At 26.4% G+C, this 16,102-nt stretch overlaps 1 protein-coding gene, 1 long non-coding RNA gene and 1 other non-coding gene across 3 annotated transcripts in view; 1 reads left to right on the forward strand and 2 right to left on the reverse strand.

The window, feature by feature from the left end:
- Positions 1 to 16,102, reverse strand: part of LOC126901721 (uncharacterized) — a 116,933-nt gene that overhangs the window by 29,918 nt on the left and 70,913 nt on the right. The window lies entirely within an intron of this gene.
- Positions 6,875 to 6,947, reverse strand: Trnav-aac (transfer RNA valine (anticodon AAC)). Its single transcript has one exon. It is a non-coding gene; the product is annotated as a tRNA-Val (tRNA).
- On the forward strand, positions 11,363 to 14,443 carry LOC126901769 (uncharacterized). The gene is made up of 3 exons (XR_007703111.1): positions 11,363 to 11,569; positions 11,640 to 13,854; positions 13,929 to 14,443. It is a non-coding gene; the product is annotated as an uncharacterized LOC126901769 (long non-coding RNA).

The following is a 16,102-nucleotide window of genomic DNA, read 5'->3' on the forward strand; positions in this document are numbered from 1 at the left end:
ATAATAATTCTTGTTTTGTTTTTTAATTAATTTTACTTGACAAAACCTTGATAAAAAATAAAATATTAAAGAATTCATTTTTAAATACATTATAATGTTTCACTAACTTGATAAAAAAATGTATAGAATAAAATTATTATATATCTTTTTATATAAATATAATTGTTATATTTAATACCAAGAAAGCGTATTCATATACAGTACTATGGATACAATATCTTATTATATTTTTCGAGAATATTCTTTTTGACTTTTTTTATTATATTTTACATTATTGTAAAATGGTCCTGAATTTATCAACAAGTAAAAATTGGTAACAGCTAAATTATTTATTTAGCTATAAATAAATTCGATCAAACAAAGTTAGAAATATCTGTTCAATTTAGTTCTTAAAATATTTATTTGTAATGTTTACGTTATTTATTTAACTTATANGTATCTAGTCAAAGACATTACCCTCAAAAATTGAAAAAATTTCCATCGATCTCCGTAAATTGAGGAAACCTCCAAAAAAATTACAAATTTAAAAATCGCTAATTTTCGAAATTTTTTCAATTTTTTTACTGAAAATTGCCAAAACTTTTTTAAAAATAACCAAATCAATATAATTTTTTATATATAGATACGTGATATCATTACTTTTTATTTGGTATATTCTTTTTATAAATCTGACCCTTTACCTGCCCATAGGAAGGATTTAAAATGACAACTTTTTCAACTTGACTTTTGAAAATGTTCCGGTAAGACTGACACTTTTATATAAATCTTAAATTAAAGCTAATGTAATATACTTTATCATGAAAAAAAAAAATTTCGGACTTTATTTTATCTTCACGGTGAAAATGGCTACCGAATGCTATTTTTGTGTGAAAATTCTCGATTTTATTTTTTACATTTTTAACTTTATAATGTTATAACTTATTGAAAAGTGACAAAATCCCTTTGTCATTCGACATACTTTATATTAATCAGGATATTAATAAGGAACTAGCAGATCATGTAGCTTTAGGAATAATCCACCAATTTTTTAAAATTAAACACTATCTAAAGATTTGCATCGAAGCGTTTTATTTTGATAGTGATTTTAATCACTGTCAGATATCAGTATACTTGATCCAACTATGCCACGTCACCACTGTGCGGCGACCCCCTGTGCTGGGTTTTTTTTATTTAGCTAGATCATTTAATTTATTTTGATTCTCATATAAATAAAAAATAGCTAAACACAGATATTATGTCTTAAATAATTTAGTCATAAGTAATAAAGTCAAGAACTTTAGAAAAGACAAACTCTTATTATAATAAGAGTTTTCATAAATAATCATTAATATCACTTCTTACAGATTGCCATAACAGTACGTGCCAACTTAACAAAAGGAGTATGCAGAAAAATTGGTAAATAATATTAACAATATAATATCAAAGCTTCGTGAATGGTTAGGTTATACAATTGTCAGCCATATATATCGACTAATCATTTTCTTAAATAGATAATTTTCTATTTTACACACTATTTTAATATGCATGCTGCCATTAAAAAAATAAAGTTGACACACCTATAAGATATAAGATATATAAGATATATAAGATATAAAGGATGGACCTAAAAATTATTTTACTAAAGTTAAATGAACCATATGTGTAACAAAATCTTACTAAAAAAGTTACAATTCAAAAAAGATATTAAATGACTAGCATTAAAAGAATCACCTTGTGTATACACAATTCAATACTTATTTAAAAAACTAGTATTTGTTTAATACAATTTAGAATCGCAAGAACAGATTTTTCAACATGTTTTAATAAGTGACTTACACATTTTATAAATAAAATTAATAAAACTGATAATTTTTTTTAATTTTTTTTTTTTTTGACTATCTAATATACCTTAATGTGGAATAAAAGATTATTCAATACAAAGTGTCTTTATTACTCTTTTTAGCCATCAAAATGTGGCCAAAGTCGTTAAGAGAAAATGCTTTTTTACTGTTTTTTTTTTTTAATTTTTTTATCTATTTTGGAAATTTTGCTATGATAGAAACAGGTTATAAGAAAGATATTAGAACAATCACGCACAACTACAAAGAAAACGATATTGAATTATTAAAATGCTCTTACTTGTTTGCTGGTTTAAATCATTTAAAATTAACAGAATTACTCTTCAAACTTGAGCATTATGATTTCAAGGACACAATTAGTTTAGTTTTTGATGGTCGTATTTTTGTAAGAAAACAGGTAGCTTCTTTGTACTTCAACAAAGCAATTAAAATTGGAACATTGTGGTTATTCAATTTGTACTTAAGTAAGGTTGGATCATACTTAAAGAATGTTAAATATCAAATAATTACTAAACAAAATTCTATAGTTGCTGATATCTTGAAATGTCACAAGTATGTTTTCAAAAAATTACTTTTTGAATCAATAAATTGTGATACAAAAAGCCAATTTCACAAAGATATGTTAAATTTTGATAATTCTCAAAAGTCTAACTACGATTATATTTTTTCGTTAATTCAAAAAAACAAAAGTAATATTGAAAAACTAATTGACGAAAACGACAGTAAAGGAACTTTGACATACGGAAATTTAAAATTGTTCAGTAGATTTTTTTTATACATTAAAAAATTTGGGAATAATGTCATAGCTGTGATGAAGATAATTAAAATGAACGACTTACGTATTGAATGGGAAAATATTATTATGAAGTTGCGAAATGTTTATCATAATGCCCATAAGTTTGATTGGCCTAATACAAATCTTCGTTCATATTTATTATTTTCTTCGACGTTTTTCAACTTCTTCAAAGTAATCATGTTAAGATTGACTTGGAAACAATTTTTATATATTAAACATCAAGATGTATCATTGATTAAAAATCTTACAAAACAATGGTTAACGACACTTCAAGATTTCGCCAAGTATCTAGCATTAGACGAAGACTATGTAATTAAAAGTGTAATAGAAAGTATTTCTATACATATAAAAAATTATCCCTTGATAAGCGATGGAACTATCGATCTAACTAAGATACCAACTTATCAAAAGGAGTATACAGAACAATTGGTTTATAATATTAGTATCATAATATCAAAGCTTTGTGAAGGGTTAGGTTGTACGATAGTTAAAAATTGGAATACACAAGAAGATTTACAGACATCCAATCAAGTTACTTTTTACCCAGATCGTGATTTGCCTATTATGTCAAATGATAAACAAGCCGACGTTACTGAAGTCACAGTTGATTTGGAAAATTACTACATGAACAAAATAACAGATTTTGGAATATATGTCAATTATTTATTTAAAGACGTTGATTTTAATGTCATTAGATCATTTATTGATTACATAGAAACATTAAACAGTTATAGTTTATTTGACGGAGAATCGTTAATTAATTTTGATACAATATAAAGTATGATATTTGTGTAAACCATGTAATATTCAAGTAAAACAATTAAATGGCAAATATTCAAATTATTACAGAATTCAGATGTCCACCTCTTAATTAATCAACATTGATAATGCCTTTTAATTCAATAAAATCATCTTTATCACAAAGTCAAATATTAAATAGTTTAGTTATTCTACTAAATAATTTGTTTATGATATTTGTACTAATTTTTTACAAAATTTGGATAAAAATTATTTTAATATGCATATTGTTTCAGATTTAATTGACAATGTTTATAACTTTTATGACAATTATAATTTTGCTCATAGTTTTTAAAAATAATTATTGCCTTCTTAGACTACGCGTTATAGAATAGTTTTTATTATTTAATTCTATATGTATATGATTTAGCAGTTAACAATCGTTTCATGATTATGTTGTTTGGTTTTTACATCCAAACTAAGTACCAATCAAAAACTTCAATACAATTAATAGAAAAATTAAGTAACAAAGTATCAAACCTAATTATATCATTGTGTTAAGCATATCAAACTACATTAGTCTGTAATTTTATTTCGATCAAAAAACTATACAGTAAAAAAAAGGATTTTAATAATTTATCTAAATATTGAGATTTTCATTTATTTTTTCTTTCAATTACATTTTTTCTGGATAATTTGATATATGTTTAAAGGACGCAGTATTTCCGGGACATTTTCAAAAATTAAGTTGAAAAAGTTAGTTTTTGTAAAAAGGTTGCTATTTTAAATCCCCCCCACATGAGCAGGTTAAGTGTTAGATTTTCAACAAAATGATATCAAACGAAAGGGAAATATCTAAGGTTTTAGTATAAAAAAAAATATGTTGATTTGTTTATTTTTCAAAAAGTTATGGAAGTTTTAAGAAAAAAAAGTGAAAAAAATGAAAAATTTTATTGATTTTTAAATTTGTAATTTTTTTGGATATTTCCCCCATTTTCGGGGAACGAGGGAATTTTTTTCAATTTTTAAGGGTAATGTCTCCAACTAGATACGATTTGTGATCTTTTGACGTACTATTGAAAGAAATCGGTCCAGTGAGAGCTGAGAAAAAGTGGCAACAGACACAAAAAAAAAAAAAAACGTCATAGTAAAATAAATACCTTCTCAGCTTCGCATCGAAGCTAACATTACTTTTATATTATATATTTCTTTCAAAAAAATTATAAGTGTGATTTAAAATAATATAAAAGTTGAAAAAATTGGTTATTGTTTGGTTTATACAATTTAAAATATTCCCATAAATAATTCACAAATATTACTATACTTTTTTGATCATTTTGCCCCGCTTTCTTCTATCTAATTGAAATAAAAAATGAATACAGTAAAATTATTATTTATCTAATAGCAATTACTTTCTCATGTGTTAGAATGAATAGTAAATATTTATATACTACTATGCTAGTAAGCAACCTGTTAAATATATCAAAATTAGTAGTTTCTCTAATAAATTTCCTGGTATAGTGTAATCTGTAGTCTCGTATATATTTGTGACGAATTTCGGCAACCTCCTCAGATAATTATCTGATCAATTATAATTGACTAATTGGTAAAATCATATGTCGCGCTATTGCTCCTTTATGAATTAATATCTTTTAAACATTAGGTGACATTTAGTATCATGACTATAACTGTAAGTATAATTACTTTATAATAATCAACAAAAGCGATAACGTCTATTTCATAATAACTCACACAGTACTACTATTGTCCCAAATTGTTGAATTAACCTAAAATCACTCGTGTTAAATCAGCTGCCACTGTATATTTCCAAAGAAAAGATGATCGGTATTGCTGTCATTAATATTACCAAAACCTATATTTTGGAAAATTAATTAAAAACCCGTTTTTTTTTAATTCTACTTAAATATACTTTTTTCGGCTTTCCAGTAGCGCTCTTTTATTGTCTTTTAGAGTAGCTTATCATGATCTGAAATCCATGCGATAGTCAATATTCAAAGTTAACTCCATAAATCGAATTTTACTATGTAAAGACTCAAATCAATAAATTTCTAAATCATCGATTTTATCTGTTATGTTATATATATGTTTCAATAGAATTCATATTGGAAATAATTATGTCACAAATATAGCTCTCCTGTGTACTGTTGATTTATGTTAAAGTGTTACAAACCTTTCCATCGACTATAGATATTAAAAAATTCTATTATGTTGTACAAAAATTTGGATAGAACGTATTAAAATTTTTTACTTGATACAATATTTTTTGCTCTTTGTTATTTGTCATCTCTTTGGTTTCTTTTACCCATTGACGCGATATTAATCACGTCAAAAATTAAGAATTTCTTAGCTTTCATTGTCTTCAAGAAATTTGACAACTTTTTGGCAATGTGATTTAGTAAAAACTGTAGTGGTACATTTAGTTAGTTTCACTAATAGTTACCCAGGTGGGTATGTCAATTCTTTTGCCTTTAAAACATCACGATATAATGGAAATAAGTCGTGGCCATGAGGTAAAACAACTTTCTTTTATATCTTATAACTTTAAATATTGAAGTTACAAATATAATTAGTGCTAATGCTTCTTCGTCCGACAATCTTTTTGCACTGTTTTGGGCCTATTTCAAATTGTTTAAATTTTTGTGACTGTAGTTGGTGTCGTTGCTTTTACTTCTTTCACATTATTGAAACACCATATTCTTTAATATTCCAAAGACTTAACATAGTCGCATTAGCAAAAAACAAAATTTACTACACCGAACCTCTCTTTGAGTGATGTATATTAAAAATAATAATAAAATTTGGATTCAACATCCTTATATACATAATTTTGAACTTTTTTATTTTTCTGAAGACTAAATTTCAGCTATGATTAATTTTGACCATATTTTCTTTCATTTTTATTTTCGAACATTGTATGCGTTTTTCCAAAACATTACGAATATTTAGTTAAGTACTATGTTGATATTAATGAAATAATATAAAAAATGTATGAATCTCTACTGTAATATTAAAAATAATAATATTAATAAAAAAAAATCACAAATAAGAAATCAAGAAAATATTAACCAGGGAACAAATATCACTATAAAAAGTACCTCAATACAGCCATCTAAAATGTTAGAAGTTGTAATAAAGAGTTAACTGTACGATCCAAATAATACATATGATTATATTTCATACATAAAACGCATTATCAAACAAATATACATTTTTCAATTATTTATTATTTATCAACTATATTGACCAAATATTCAATACAAAATTTTTCAATAGAAATAACGTATTGATTACTTTTTTAAGAAATTCAAATCTACCTATTCTTAAATCATTTTATGTAAATATATTTCTTCAAAAGTTTCAATAAAATTAAAAGTAATAATATTTTTTTTTATTTTTTTATAATTCGTGTATTAGGTAAAATTTTTAATTTTCAATATAAATACATTTTTTATTTTTCATAATAAAATTTAAAAAAAATTGATGTTTCCGCCCGGGATCGAACCGGGGACCTTCTGCGTGTTAGGCAGATGTGATAACCGCTACACCACGGAAACTATACCGTCTTTCTCAATTTTGACTATTTTTTACACCAGACAAAACATCTCAGCGTTCATTCCTTTCTGCTAATAACTTCCGAGGTACCAGTTCAAAAGTTATTATCAACTAGTTATTAGATTAGTTACATTATTTTATATTATATGAGCTGGTTAAATATATATGTTGCTATTAAAAAAAATTAAATCGTTACCCTCATAAGGGACAAGGGAATAGATAATAAAAGTATTTAACCACTTAAAAATTGAGAAATAAATACTACTGAAAAAGCCAAAAAATAATCTCAAAATTACTATAATTTTAAAAAGAAATTTTGGATTATGATTTGATAAAGAATAAATTTAAAAAGTTCTTTATGATTAATAAATAAGAAATAAATGAAACTAGAAATTAAAAAAAAATTTAAACAGTTCAGATAAAATTTAATAACTTAAAATGTATAACGTGTATTATTTATTTCACATATTATCTATCATTTCTGGTTTACTGTTATTATGTCAACGATTTATTATGGTTTATTGAATCTAACGCGTTTCCATATCTTCTTAAATTTTGTGTATGTCTATTACTTTTTAATAGCTATGCATTTCTACGGCTCATTAAATTTTATACATTTTTAGTATTTTAAAATTTTTGCATATCTTTAGCTTTTTAAATTTTTCATTTTGAATCTAAATTATAATAAAAAATATTATGATATTCTATATGGTCTAAATATTGATGATTCTCCAGAGCTGGTTATATAAAAGAATTGATTTATACTTTTAATACTGTAATGTTTTTTTTTTTATAAGAATTAAAAGGCGCTATATTGAGTTGACTCATTATAAAATATATATAATTAAAGAAACCGTTACATTGAATTTGATCGCTTAAATTTTTACTGCATACGATACGCGGAAAAAGTCAGTTGATCCAAATAATGCAACTAAAAATATAAAATAGTAGATATGTCATAAAATTCAATGGGATTTGTAAAATATAATAAAAAAGTCACAATGTATTTCATTTTAAAAATATTTAATAATACCGTGTTAAATCCACGTGGTTTTCGTAAATGTTATAATGCAATAATTGAAAGAGTTCGTTAAAAAAATGTAATAAAGCAATAAGCCTCATATTTTTTCGTGTTTATACTGAGTAATAAATTATTTTATACAGATAAACGTTCAAGTATTAAAAAGTTTAATCATGTCACACTACTTTTATTTCGTTAACGATTACAGATGAATTATTCTATAAATTATTAATATTATCATTATATTGAGGATTATTTCTAAATATATAAATCTTAATAATGCAATACGTCAAACAAGTACAGGTCAATTAATGTAATAAATTACTTAAGAAGTTAAACAGCAAGAAAAAATGCTTAAAACTTTAAAATCACTAGTATAGTTTTCTATATTTAGAAACAATAAAAAATTATAATAGATACTCATTAGTACCTATTTTCGTTAAAAAATTTAACTTAATTTAATAAAAATAATTTCCATTATTGGATTTTATAAAATCCAATACCAGCCACGTACATTTTATTAAAAAATATTTTATTTACAAACGTGATTATTGTTATCAAAATACAAAATTCAGTAAATAGTGTAACAAATCACCCGCATATTTTAATGCAAATATTATGTCATTTTATCACTAATGGAATTTTTGCTTACTATGATTTGATTACCACCCGCTGTAATACATCTTACTATAATAAACTGTATAATAATATAAAGTCTAAATATATTAGCTGCTGCATAAATCAAAAAACCTATTCTATAAGTACTATAAGGAAAAATTTGTTTTAAGAATTTTTATGCGAACCACAATTATATATGATCACGAAAATTACTGCTTGTTTACTGGACTTTTCGTTTTGAAACAATTTAATTACTAGAAAATATCAACCGATATCATTAATTACTTTGAGGCAACACGAAGAGAAACTATACATTTTGAATTGTTGACATTTAATCAATAAAAATTAGAGTAGTATGGAATTTTAATTGTACTAAATCAAATTTTTTTTAACAAATGTAACTTTAAATCGGATTTAAAGACAAAGGTGACTTAAAAATAAATGATTGAAAATGATATTTTATTAAATAAATCTATTAAAATGCGTCATCAATTCAAATAAACCAAAGTAAGAAATAAAATGTGTTCAATTATTAATTTTTATTTTTCTCACACTTACGGTGGCATTAAATTGACATGTAAGCCGATAACACGATGAACTTATGTGCACATGGAACTAAGATTCTATAATTAATATAAAATCTATGTATTAATATATTTGAGAAGAATAGACCATTACGTGTTATATCTAGTTTATCTGATTTTAGGATTTTCATGTATGATTTTTAAACATCACCTTTATAATAGGTAAATAAAAAACAGTGCAGATGGGCAGCAAAAAAAACATTTACAACTACCATTGAAGCGTATAATTTTTGTGAATTTTATTTGTCGGATTACGTATGCTAATGACAAGTTGAAATTGCTCAATAAATAGCTAATATGTAATTTTCTAGGACCCCTAGCGGCTGGTATACTAGTAGCTTAGGTATACACTTAAAGCATTTGAAACGCGTACGTTTGCCGCCTCCGAGACTATTGGTACGGTAGTTATCTCGTGTGCACATAAACTATAATATTTAGACATACTTCTCCGTATAATTTCCTTTTTAAGTAGCTGTACACGACTATAATATCATAGAAATGTGGTTACACGTATCTGAATGCTGCCCCGCGACTTCATATGAGGCGGTTGTAAACGGTTTAATATCGTCATCGTCAAATCGTTGTGGTTTCATTGAGGAAACACTATGTTAATAAATTGAAATGACAGTAAAGTTGGAAAATATAATAATGGGTACACACATTTCGCCTCATAATTTTTACATTACTTACGGTATTTATATTTTACAAAAATGTGTGACGATCCAAATAAACTTGTAGAATACTAGCGATCGGTTTAACATTTTTACTGGCACTCGAATACAACTTGTTCATAAATCGAATGATAGTTCGAGTGGTAAACACATAATTACAACCATTACTGAAATACCAATCGTTACTTTCCAATTGAAGTATTGTTGTTTTAAGTTGTATTAAAACAATATAAATAACGGACAAAATGAAATAATAACAATATACTCTTTACAAAGGTATTTATATGTTTGCTTTGTAATCCTATCATACAATATAAGTACCACATTGATGTACAAAAAATAATAAAATCTTTAAAACTGTACCATTTCCACATAATAATAAGTTTTAATACAATTATTATTTGAAGATCTATACAATTTAATAACTGTATTTTTAATTGAATTTTCTCACACAAAACTATTCTTAAATCAATGGTACTCATCAAATAAAATTAAATTGAGTTTATTTAATTGCTTATAACACAAAAATAATTTTTATTTATAATAAATTTAATAACTTAAAAATGATTACTATATAGCTAAATGCAGTAGATTTTCCTATTATTCTTTTAAAAAATATATATATATTTAGATACAAATTCTTTAAACATAATTCACAGTGTTTTAGAAAAATGACAGTAGAGACGTCAGAAATATGATTATTGCACTTTCATCCTAGTCATTAGATAATTTTAACATGATTATTGAATGTAAATATTGCACTCGCATGATAATCATATTTGTTGTTTAATAAACGTATTATATAATAATCAATTTACTCGAATAATATTCCACGACAAAGAAAAACGAAAATCTTGTAATACAGTTTTTATGACTTTGAATATTTAAACAAATACTCAATTATTGTCACAGTCGAATGAACTTGTAAGTTAGCTCAAAGAAAACTTACAATATAACTAATGAAAATTATCACTTTTAATTATCACGATACATTAAATTTGTAAATATTATAGAAGTTGTACGTACTATGATAAACATAACTATATTTTATTTCTTTCTTTAACTTGTTTTGGCCATTCCATGAAATGTAATATATTACACATTTTTACTTCGATGTTACAATAATATTTATATAAAAATTAGTTTTCTGTAATACTGATGTATAATTTTTTACAACATAAAAATAATGACGAACAATATCTCCTTCAATGAAAAATATTGTTAGAATGTTAAAATAAATAAAATTATGTTCGGATTTAATAATTAATAAACGCAGTTTTTGATTACTCAACAACCAGTTCAAGTTCAAGCTAATTATTTAAATTACATAGGATTTTACGTGAGTTATGGGACGATAACAATATTTAAATATTAATTGAAAGGTATCTAATTTATGCGCAGATTTTTAATTTAATAACAAACGAGGCATATCGAATACAATTTAATGATTATAAATATACAATCGAGTAAGTTTATGAAGTAATAGTTTTTTAATGGTTCTAAAGGACAAACATACCGTTCTTGATGAAGTATTTTATATACAAGCTAACTTTGTAATCGATGATTTGACTTGACGGAATATTCGTATACAATTATTGCGTTAATTAAAATTACAATGCGTTTAATGCTCGAGAACACGTATTAATTCGTAAAAAGGCTAACAAGATTGTGAATGAACGTGCTTAGAATTTTCAGGAATTGATCACAGTGTTCATATGTTTTACGCGAAAGTAAAAAATTAACTATGAAACGAATTTAATAGAAGAGTGTTAACCATTATTTGTACCTAAAATGTTGTAGTTACTTTGTATAGGGGTGCAAAGGTGTCTTTAAAGGGTGGTGCTTGGTACCAGCAGCAATAACGTACTCAAGAGGCGCGAAGAGGCAATGTGAAACCCCAGGTGACTTTGTGTGTAACCGCAGGCAGCAAGTAGCCTAAAACAGAATTCACACTTGATCGATGAAATCAAAATGTACACCACAAGTAAATGTTTTCATTATTATATATGGGCCGTACCCCGAGGGCCACTACACATTATTTTTATTATTATTCCTCAATATCGTTTCGATTGCCTCGCTAAACATCTGCCATGATTAACCATTGTTAACAAATAAGAAGTCAAACAATTTATTTATTCGGTATAGCGGACCGGCCGTCGCTTCCAACTAATGTAAAATAACTAATGTTAAATACTATTACGATGGTAAAACGAGTTTTTCAATCATATTGATATTATTGGATAACCACAAGTTGTTGATTGCATTGTATTATTATACCTTTTAAAACCGAGACCATTGATATATTATTTATGTATCGGTAACTCGGGTTCGACGTGTATTACGGTTAAATACCATAAAAAAACCGTATATTGTAGTAAATCGTTTCGAGTCGTTCGTTCCTAATTACATACATCGGTTTTTTCTGGTGAGTGATGAACGAAGCAACCCTCAACGCCTTTTAATACATTACGACAAATATGAACTAATTTTTTCACTTTTCACGGATAGTTATTTGCCGACCAGATAATTTACATAATTTTCGAACGAAAAATTAATGTTTTTATGATAAACCGTTTTCAATAAATTTGTTTAGTCAAATCAATAGAGAATTGCTGCTGTTTATTTAAAAAATAGTAATCATGTTTCTCAGCTTATTATTGCCAACTTTATTTATTATGTCCGTTGTAACGTTTGTAGTAGTACGAGATAGTTCTCGTATATAATCGTACAAATAAGCATACAAATTAAAAGATAATGGTTATTGTGTCTTGGCAGCCAATCGAATATGCAGCATTTAAGTATAAGCCAAGATAACGACGATCCAGTGCGAGTTATAATAAATTACTTAAAACGAAGCACATTGTTTTTATTACAACCGATGACCGTAAATTAAATTAAATAATGTAAAGTCGGTCGATTCACTTCGGAGGCGTTAAAAAAGAATAAAAGAAACAAATAACAGACTCGCTTTAAATATAATATTTTATTGTTTTTACATTCTTCTCTTTCTTTTTCGCGTCTTGTTCTTTAACAATAATTTCGTATAGCAATGATGTGTGCCAGCAAATAGACGAGAGAGAGGCTATAAAAGGTATCCCGACCCGAGGCAAGACCAAGATAATTGCCCAATGATTTACCACCCCTAGTACGCGATAAGTGCTTGGAAAACACCGAAACACATTATGAATTTCGCCGCCGCCTAGTCTCTTGTTTTCTTGTCCTTTGGTGGTATTATTGGTTTTGTACGATATCTCGTTAAAAAAACGTTTCGCGTCTAAAACCGTTGCTAACCAATATAAATGTTAATCCGGACGATTATTGTTGTTGTACAATCCCGTCTCGACCACCTTTCACAAAAAACAATTCGAACATAATTTGACGGTCAATAATTACACCAATAGATTATCACCACCTATAACATGAAGTAAGAGTGTGCAATTTACTTTTCATGCTAATAAGTCTGAGAAATTTGCACTCTAAGTGTCACTATAAATTAAAACGAAATTATCGGAGCCCTCGAACAACTAATAAATCATTGAATCTAATGCCATGGATGCGAATACCGGTGATAACACATACGAGACAATCATAATAGATACAATCGATAACGTCTTATAGATACTGCTAATTGGTGCTAACAGAAATTTTGAAGAGAGATGAATATTTTTCGAACACGGGGATCATAGTAGGAGTATTACACGCGTGTATGGTCCAGGACGGTATTCTTCTGTTAGTAATATGAATACTAAGACTATTTATCAAACGAGTCGTGCCTGAGTAAATTATCTCAGTTGACAGGTAGTTATAATAAACCTATAACTAGCTGGGGAGACGTGGCAGCTTCGAACTTCGGCCGACGTACCACTTGACTATCATTATCCAAGTGGTTGTTGTGGTTTTTTTTTAATTGTTTTTTTATTTGTTCCGACTAGTAAGATTTACGACACGAATGCCTTGGACTTTATGTCGTCTGCCCAAGGGCTGCTGCTGCTGCGTTGTTGCTATTATGAGATGGGTAAGTGTACAATGAGGTATCGCTACTCTACGCGTTAACTCTCCAATTTTAGTCTAAATGTATACATTTTCCAGAGTTACTTTAGAGTAGCCACCGGCATCATAACACTCGCATTAAGCCGACTATCTCATTAGAAGTGAATTCATCACATCTAAAACGGTACTTATAGCCATGCGATGATAGTACATAATGATCGAGACTAAACAAGAAAAACACTGTAATTGCATGATCAATACCCACTCGACAACTTTTTCAATATTATGAAGACATCGGAGGCTGAAATTATTTAACAAGATGTGTTCTTAATTTCGTTTTTAGGTGGGTCGTTCATTGCATCGTCCGCTTTCTATGGCCACTAATGACTTTAGTGTAGGAACAGCAAATACACTTGACGTCGTATAGTGTGTTGCCATTTGAGTGCACTTTTTGATTTTGGAAAATAACAACTGACAATGAATGTATTAATAATTAAAACCATGGGCAACATGTACAAATTGAAAATCTCACGTTGTGCTGTAAAAACCGTAAATTCTTCGCAAGTAAATATTTAACTCAAATGTCCTTTAAATTTATATTGAACAATTGGATATCGGGCAAACCAAAAATATTAACATTTTATAAATTCAATTTTAATAGAAAAAAATTGCTGAATTTTGTATAAATTTCTTAAATATTTTTCATTAGATGTGAATTATATATTTTAAATCAAAGATAATGTTGTTAACCTTTATTTACACAAAACTGTTCCATTAATCAACGTTTTAGTGATCAACCATAAAATATATGACCAATATTTATATTTATTTGCAAAATTTTAGAACAATGAAAAAATTTACTTAAACGAGAGTTGCATATTTCGTAACGGTTTACATTTGTATTTAATTAGACGTTATTTCATAAAATTCCTATTTCTATAGAAATATTGATTTATTTTTATAAAATAAGGTTTATAAATTGTTATTTTACTCGCTCAATAAGTAAATTCAAAGTGAACACCAAAAGGGTACTTACCGTTAAAGCTAGCGTTAAGATTTTTTTTAAAACCATATTATGCAAGAGTAGTTAATGAAAAAAATTAATCTAAGAATCTTGGTAAATAAACTTTTTAAAGAGCCACATAAAACCTTTTATCGTCTAACTGATTAATGTTAATCTCATTCGTCATATGACAATAAACGCTGTGTTTGTAATTTCATGAAAAAATCATTTAAAATGAAATTATCACAAGAACAAACTTACAAACGCAAGTATAGAAATAAATGATTTGGGGTAGTCCAATTATTATTTGTGTTCAAGAAACGAATTCCCATGAGCAGAGGGTAAAATGAAAGATTGACTGATTAACTTACAGACATATTACACTGAGATAAAATGATGTGCAGTTGCGAACTATCAAAAGTATAGTTAATACAGTTTGATTGAGCGTTAAACTACAATATAGTAGAACACTTGAACAAGTACAATTATTTTGAAAATAAATAGATATAGTAAAAAGACCACGAATGTACAGATATTTCATCTGTCAATAGTAGTATTTAAATAATACTACTTATTTATTTTGCGATTAAATTTAATAATTACCAATTATACCAACTAAAATAAAATATCATAAATAAAACCTTAAGCTGATGAATTGACAAGGACAAGTTTCCAAAACGGCAAGGTGTAAATAAATTTGTAAATATTATGTTACTAAAATAGAATTTATGGTAGACAGATATCAATAGAATCATGTTATTATAAAAATTATAATTACTAGTAAACTAGTAATTATATAAGTAGTTAATAGATTCTAATATGTTTTTCTAAAATTGTAATGTAAGTCAAGGTGCTTTGTAAATTTTAATAATTGTTATAAATAGTATTATATTAGAACTAGACATATGACTTTTTAAGGTTATTAAACAATTTTCTCCAATATATACTATTATTTTATCTATCTATATATATATATATATATATATATATATANTATTTTGAAAAATTCTTGTAAAGAGTAATTTTTTTTGCAAAGATATATTTTTAAAACCCCAGAGAAAACCCCTTGTTGCTGTATTGTATGCTGTAACTTTGTGAAATGAAAATATATATTTTTGGTTGAAACATACATAAATTAATAAATTGCTGTTCAAAAGTGTATACATGAAATTAGTACGTGCAGCAGCTAGAAAATAATCAATAAACTAATTTATAATTACCCGTTAAACCAACACTTAATTAACAAGCCAAACCGGTAATGTTTTAATAA

The sequence above is a fragment of the Daktulosphaira vitifoliae genome, unplaced genomic scaffold (genome assembly GCF_025091365.1).
Source record: "Daktulosphaira vitifoliae isolate Bord-2020 unplaced genomic scaffold, ASM2509136v1 Scaffold_3, whole genome shotgun sequence".
In the NCBI taxonomy this organism is placed as follows: domain Eukaryota; kingdom Metazoa; phylum Arthropoda; class Insecta; order Hemiptera; family Phylloxeridae; genus Daktulosphaira; species Daktulosphaira vitifoliae.